The 8,087-nt window shown below is 37.3% G+C and overlaps 1 pseudogene; it reads right to left on the bottom strand.

Annotated features, from left to right (window-relative positions):
- Positions 1-3,631: 3,631 nt before the first annotated feature.
- On the bottom strand, positions 3,632-7,761 carry LOC114102626 (cystathionine gamma-lyase-like; annotated as a pseudogene).
- Positions 7,762-8,087: the final 326 nt, after the last annotated feature.

Below are 8,087 nucleotides of genomic sequence, written 5' to 3'. Positions count from 1 at the left end.
CCCCAGGAATTCTCCCGCGAACCACGCACGCAGTGTTCTCCCGGGACACACACTCCAACAGGAAAATCCCTCCTCCGAAAATCCCTCCTACCACACTTCCCCAACCAATGGGAACTCTCCGGGAGTCCCTCTAGAGCTCCAAAGTAGCAGGCCGAGGTGGGCAGCAGGGGTCTAATATCCAATTGAATGCAGATCTTAACATAATCATATCATCTCAATGGCTTGCTGGCGTCACCTTTCAACCAAAAATGTCATGCTTCATTCCTACTTGGCTATGGCTCTCAGCAGAAATAAACACCACAACAGATAAGGAGGGTCACAATATAATGATGAAATACTCAGAGCACCATCAGGATGTCACTTCCATCAGTTCTAAATCCATGTGCATCCAATAACATTGCTTCAAAATATATAAAGCAAAAATTGATGAAACAAAAGGCAAAACAGACAAATGTGAAATCATGGTAGGAGATTTTGACCCCTCTCAAACTGATAGAACATACAGCCAAAAAGAAAATCAGCAAAAATACAGTTGCTCTAAACAACATAATTAACTTGACCAAATCAGCCTATACAGAATGCTATAATCCAATAATAATAGAATACAATGAAAATTAAAACCCCAGAAAATTAGTAAAGGCTTCCAGACCATTTAGTAGAAAAGAATCCTAATCACATAAAACTCCACCAAATTATAGAAAAAGAGGAAATAACTCCCCAAATTCTTCTATTAATGCAATATAACACAATATCAAATCTGAAGATACTATAAAAAATTAAAATTGTAGGCCACTCTCAAAAACACAGATTAAAAATTCTTAGCAATATAGTTGTAAACTGAATCTAGTGACATATAAAAATAATAATACATAGTGCACTAGGGGTTGTTCCAATAATTTAACACTGGTTATATGGAATAATATAATATTGGTTTAACATATGAATATTAGTATTATTGAGCATATGAAGAGTATAACATAAAAATTACATGATCATCTCAACAGATAAAGAAAAAGCACTTGATAAAATTTAATACCCAAGATTAATAATAAGGGCTGGAGACATAGCTCAATTAGTAGAGTACTTGCCTCACATGCACAAGGCCCTGGGTTCAATCCCCAGCACTACACACACACAAAAAAAAGATTAATAATTATAAAATGTCCTATCAAATGTGGAAACAATACAATAAATTAATAAATAAATTATTAAAATATATTTAAAAGATAATATAAGAAAATTTCCAAAAATTCTAGAGCAAGTACTGTGTTTTATGGTAAAATGTTTGTTAATATCGTTAATCTTGGAATTGCGGGTATACTGCAGTGTTAGAGCCTTTCTCTGGCATGTGTGAGGCCCTGGGTTTGATCCCAGCAACACAAATACATATACAGAAACACGTGTGCACGTGAATGTGCATATGGGAAAAAAAAAAAAACTGTAGTCTTGATAGAAAAACAAGACAAAGGTATCTGTTATCACTCTTTCTGTTCAATACTGTACCAGAGGTTCTAGTTTGTAAGAAAGTTTTGCCCTAAGGTGTGAAAAGGAGGAAAATGTGGAAGTTTGGAGGGGGGGGGAAAGAGATAAAGTATCATTATTTGCAGACAAGCTTGCATATATGTGAAATATTTTTTTAAAAAAAAGATAAATTATTGGAGTAAAGAAGCAAATTTGGTAGTGTTGAAGGCAATAAGGTCAATATGCAAAAAAATTAACTATTTCTATATATGACCCCCACACAAAAAATTAGAAAACGATATTATAAAAATTCTGCATACAGTAGCATATATATATATATATATATATATATATATATATATATATATATATATATCTAACAAACTGTTTATGACACTTCTACATTAAAAAACTACAAAACGTTTTTGAGAAAAAAATTCTCAAAAGCTTAAATAAATGAAGTGATATTCCTTGTTCCAGGATTTAAAGAAAAATATTGTAAATACATCATTCTTGCCAAATTCATAGATCATATAGATTCCATGTAATCCATATCAAAGTCTCTCAGATCTTTTTTTTAACTGGTAAGCTTATTTTAAATGCATATGGAACAGCAAGGGTCCAGAATAACAAGACAATCTTTAAAATTTTTTAAAGGCATACTCCACATTTACCAAGGTCCATGATAAAAACTATAGCACTTAAGACAAGATGACATTATCAAGAGGTAGACCTACAGACTAATGAGCTAATATAGACAGTTTAGAAAGAGACCCATGAAATAAGAAATAAGAAAAACAAATCCACACACAGAAACAGACCCTTGAGTGGACAAAGATTTCTTCAACAGGACATTTTTAAAAGTCAACTCTGACGGTAAAGATTGCTAAATTGAAAAAGCCACCTGACTTGCCACAACTGTCCCACTGCCAAGAGGTAAATCATTTTTAATAAATGGTGATGCAAGCATACTGCATGTTTTTAAACTAAAAGTCCAGTGATATATTTTGATTGACATCAAATGGAGATGAGATGGGGAAAAATATTGATTCTGCGAAAATATCCCCTTTCTCCATAGTGGCATGCTTGTTCAGCTCCTTTTATTTCATTTTATTTTTGTGGTACTGGGGATTGAACCCCCAAGCCACATCCTTATTCTCAGCGCTTTTTATTTTTCATTTTGAGACAGGTTCTTGCTAAGTTGCTTAGGGCCTTGGTAAGTTGCCAAGGCTGGCTTTGAACTTGCGATCTTCCTGCCTTATCCAGTTGTTTTGTTCTCAGTTTTAACAACAAAAACAAAACATACCAAACAATAACGACAAAAAACCCTGGACAACTATAAATCTGCACATACTTTGATCAATTGGAGAATTTTAATGTTTTTCATTTATCATTGTAAAACTTCAGGACAATTTTATAACATTTGTGTTCATAGCTGTTACATGTAGAGCAATCTGTCTTTAAGTAGGAGTAAATTACTCTTAAAAAAAAAAAAAAGATTCCTAGACAGTTTTCCTTTCAAGTCAAGCATCTTATTATTTAAATAAACTTCCTGTTTAAAATAAAAATAAATAAATAAAATAAATGGTGCTGGGTGAATGGCATGTTTTTTGGGAGGAAGGGAGAAATTTGATAATTAGATTTATTTTTTAAAAAACAAGGAGTAATAAGTACAACCTTAAATCAACAGAATTTTACAGTAGACTTTTCAAGTATTTAATTTTTGACTATGTAAATGTAAACCATTGCTTGGAATGAATGTTCTTTTCAACAATAAGCAAAAAAAAAACATATGCTTGATTTAAGAACATACATTTAATAATTTAACTTCTTAACAAAACATCAAAAGTGAATTGATTAATGATCAAAATAAATCTTAGGCTATGAAAAGAAGAATATGATCCCCAAAAGCAGCACAAATCTCACCTCCTTCAGAGGCATGCGAATAGCAATATTAACAAAATATGAACAGAACTGAGCTGTTAGTTACAATAAGATGCATAGAAAACTGCTTTTAACAGGGAGGATCCCTAGAAGATTGCAGTGAAGAATCATACAGTGCCTTAAAATTTTCACTTACTCATTCTGCAAAGGCTCATTAATGGTCTGTTGGGTTACTCAGAGGATTTGATCTTCTCAGCAAGCAGCTTCTAAACACAGTTCTGGAATGTTAGTTGCAATTTCCACTTAAAGGGTGTGCTGCCTTCAAATCTTGATCTAGATCTACCAGCAGGTCTTTTTCATCCTCTAAGCCTATGGAGAGTCGAATCAGGATATCCCTGTCATTCTCTGGCACTGATGCAGGGGTCTTGATTGCTGGAAGCTCAACAAGACTTTTGTATCCTCCCAATCTTTCAGCCAGAGTAAATAACTTTAGGTTCTTAGGGAAAGTCTCAGCATGTTGAAGAGTGCCCTTAATTAAAAAAAAAAAAAAAAAAAGGTGATCATCTTGGGGCAACCTGTGCCCTGCCACTTTGCCAACTCATGCTGTGGATGGGAGAGCAAACCAGGATAAATAACTTTTTCTGTCCGGGGATTAGATTCTAGGAATTGGGCAACAGCCATTCCATTTTTGAAATGCTTCTCCATTTGGATTTGCAGAGTCTTCAGGCCTCTACTGCAGAGGTAACAGTCAATAGGAGATGGAATTGCTCCAAGAGCATTTTGCAAGAAATGAATTCTACCTTGGAGGTCTTCAGAATTAACAGACACTAAACCCATTCCAACATCACTGTGGCCATTCATGTATTTTGTTGCAGAATACATAAAAATATCAGCTCCCAGAGCCAAAGGCCGCTGGAAATATGCCGACATAAAATTGTTTTCCACAGCCAAAATAATGTCTCATGCTTATGGACAGTATGTACGCAGGCCTCAATGTCAATCAGCTTCAAGTTAGGGTTTGTGGGGGTTTCAATCCAAACCACCTTGGTTTCTGGTGTATTTGCTCACTCTAGCAATTTGATTTTGGAACATTCAACAAAATAAATCTTTAATCCAAATTCAGCAACCACCTGCCTGAAGTACCTGTTCGTACCTCCACACACATCATCCATGCAAATAATTTGTTCTCTTGCTTTTAAAAGATGAGTAATAGTCATAGTGGCTGCTAAACCCGCAGCAAAGGCCAAACTGTACTTGGCCCCATCCAGTGTTGCCACTGCTTTTTCCAAGAAATTCCTTGTGGGACTTCCAGAATGTCTGTATTCAAAACCCGAATGCTGGCCAGGCGCCCCTTGCTTCAATGTAGTGGATAGTGAGATGGGGGCACCACATCCTGGAAATTCCACTGCTCTGGTTCCTGGCCGGCATGGACGGCCTACATGGCAAAATGTTGGAAGCTAGGCAGGAAACTGTGTGGGGAGGCATTTTTTTTTCTGCAAAGGAGAAAACAAGAGGGGTTGGGGAGTGAGAAATATCTGACTAGGAAACCGAACATCAGGACTAGAAAGAAACAGAGTAAATGAAGCAACAGAGAGCTCAAGTATGCTGGCTGAGCCAAACCCCGGTGCACGGAATGGCATGTCTTCATGGAAAAATATAAACCCTGGCCTTTACCTTACACCATACACAAAAACCAGACCTGGGGTGGGGGGACGTATTTTATCTGAGAGGTAACACAAAGCTCCTGAAAACAAAATGTGAAATTTTATGACTCCTAAGTAAGCAAAGATTTATTGCACACACGCACACACACACAAAAAAAATTAGATCATCCCTAAAGAAGAAGATTAAAGAATTGGAAAAGTTAAGGATTTCTGTACATTGTGGAAAAGCAAGTCATCAAAGAGAAGAAAAATATTAGCAACCAAGGAACTGGCTAGAGAAAAGTCTTCTATCTAGAAAAACATGAACGACTATAAATCAGTAAGAAATGGACAGAAAGCCCAATAGAAAGATGGGCAAAAACTTAAATAAAAACTTTATGAATAAAATATCGAAATGACCAAAGATATACATATATATCATCATTAGTCATCAGGAGATGCAAATTAAAATCTCAACAAAACACCAAGATGCACCCATTAGAATGACTCACACTAAAAAACTGATACTATCAAGTAAGGACACGGGGCCAGCAACACTCCCAGAGTGTAAACTGGTACAGCTACTTTGGAAATTGGTAGTACCCAAAGCTGGAAAACCCATCCCTGAAGACCCAGCAATTCCATTCCTCTATATCCACTCCACAGAAGTGCTTACACACATACAGAACAAATCACAAACATCGATGTTCACAGCAGGGTTATTGGTACAGCCAGAAAGAAGGCTGTGAGATCCAGGGAACCAGGAACTTAATACAAGAAGAAGACAAAGGGCATTCCAAGAATTCCAGCAGAGGAAAATCTCAGCTGTGTTGGGAGCCCTGAGGGCAAACTGCACAGGGAGGCACCCAGAGGAGTATCCTGGTGTGGCTGGGGGGTGGAGGGTGGAAGGCTAGAATTAATGAATTACTTGATGTGAGTCACCTAGAGGGAAATTGCACCATGAGATTATGAGATGCATGTGAAGAATGAGGATGGCACACGCATGCATGCACACACAAACACACATACACACACAAGTAATTAAACAAAGATATGTCAATGCTACTTTCAGGACAATAAATAAATAAAAAGGCAATTCTCATGGTATGCGCCACAGACCAGAGGAATAGGAGAAAAAAAAATTCAAACAATTTTGAAAGGGAAGAACCAAACTAAAGAACCCATCCTGAGTGATTTCAAGGCTTATTCTAAAACAGTAACGATCTTGTTGTTTTAATGTAAAGATACAGAAATTGATGAATAGAACAGAAGATTTCAGAAACATATCCACAAATACATAGACAATTGTGCCTAGAAAATTCCGTGGCCAGAGAATAATCTTTACAACTAAAGGTGCTAAAACAATTAGACAGATATTCATATCAAAAGAGCCAAACTCATATTTTTTATTGGTCCTTTTTCGTTACAGATGACAATAGGATTCATTTTAACATAATTATAAAAGAATGGAATATAATTTGTTCTAATTCAGTCCCTAGCACTTCCCCTCCCCTCCCCTCTTTCCTCTCCCTGTTCCTTCCCTGGATTCTACTGATCTTTCCGTTATTTCATTATACACACACGCACGCACACACACACACACACACACACACACACTACACATTTTAAATATAAATGTGGACATACACAATGGTGAGATTCATACGTGTACATAGGAAAGTTAGATCAGGTCCACTCCACTGTCTTTCCCTATCCCAACTCTCCTCCTTTCCCACCCTTCCTCTTTGTCTACTCCAGTGATCTTTCTTCTATTCTTTTTCTTATCCCCGCCCCCCGCCCCACTTATTTTGGATTCGCTTCTGCATATCAGAGAAAACATTCTACCTTTGACTTTTAGGGAGATAGGCTTATTTCACTTAGCATGATAATCTCCAGGTCCACCCATTTACCAGCAAATGCCTTGAAGTCATTCTTCTTTAGCCAACCCCCATCTTTACCTAACATTATATACAAAAACTAACTGGAAATGGATCATAGATCTAAATGGAAGAGTTAACACTATAAAATTTCTAGATACAGAAGGGAAAAACTTACTGACCTGGGTTTTGGCAAGAATTTCTTAAATAAGAAACAAGAAGAGCTGGGATTGTGGCTCAGCGGTAGAGCACTCACCTAGCACGGATGGGACCCGGGTTCAATCCTCAGCACCACATAAAAATAAAGGCATTGTGTTATGTCCATCTACATCTAAAAAAAAAAAAGAAAGAAAAAAAAAAAAAGGAAAGAAACAAGAAGAACAAAGTATAAGATTAAATAAATTTGAATTTTTCAAAGTTAAAATGCTTTGAAAGATAATGGATCTGAAAATAAAAAAGGAAGACAGAGACACTGAGAAAATACTTACAAAACATACGCAACAAAGGATTTGTATCGGGATTACCTAAACAACTCCCACAGGAGCTAGGGTTGTGGCTCAGGGGTAGACCACTTGCCTCGCACATGTGAGGCACTGGGGTTGATCCTCAGCACCACCTAAATAAATAAAATTAATAAAATAAAGGCATTGTGCCCACATACAACTAAAAATATTTTTTAAAAAAAAGAACTCCCCAGATGAACAATTAGAACTCAAATAAACCAATTAAAATCTCAATAGAGTTAAGACTCACTTCACCAAACTAGATAGACTGTGGGATATAAGCTCTATAAAAAGAGGCTCACCATCCAAAGTCATAGGGATGTGCATATTAAAACTGCAATTTTCTGGTTCTGGTTTGTCTTTAGAACCCTGCAAGGGGTCCACAAGGGGCATTGCTGGCCAGTTCCTGAGTGGTAACGGTTTTTGTCTGGGGCAGGTGGGCAAAGCCTGTTTCCTCCATATTGCAGAAAAAAAGCCCTGCTTCCTGAATAAACTACAGAGGCTACCGGGGACACACCTGCCCTGCCCAGAGGTCTCTTCGCTGGGCTTGGCCTAGGCTACCTTGGACCAACTTCTGAAGCTACTCCGTGGTCCCTGTAATGCCACTGAACTGGAAGTCTCCTGTCAATCAACTGCCCCCTGCACTGCTACCACCATCACTTTGCCTCTGATTGGCTGCTGCCAGCCTGAGGCCACCTGGAAGACTTCTTTCTGGATGC

The sequence above is a fragment of the Marmota flaviventris genome, chromosome 6 (genome assembly GCF_047511675.1).
Source record: "Marmota flaviventris isolate mMarFla1 chromosome 6, mMarFla1.hap1, whole genome shotgun sequence".
Lineage (NCBI taxonomy): Eukaryota > Metazoa > Chordata > Mammalia > Rodentia > Sciuridae > Marmota > Marmota flaviventris.
The sequence above is the reverse complement of the archived record's forward strand: the minus strand, read 5'-3'. Positions and strand labels throughout refer to the sequence as shown.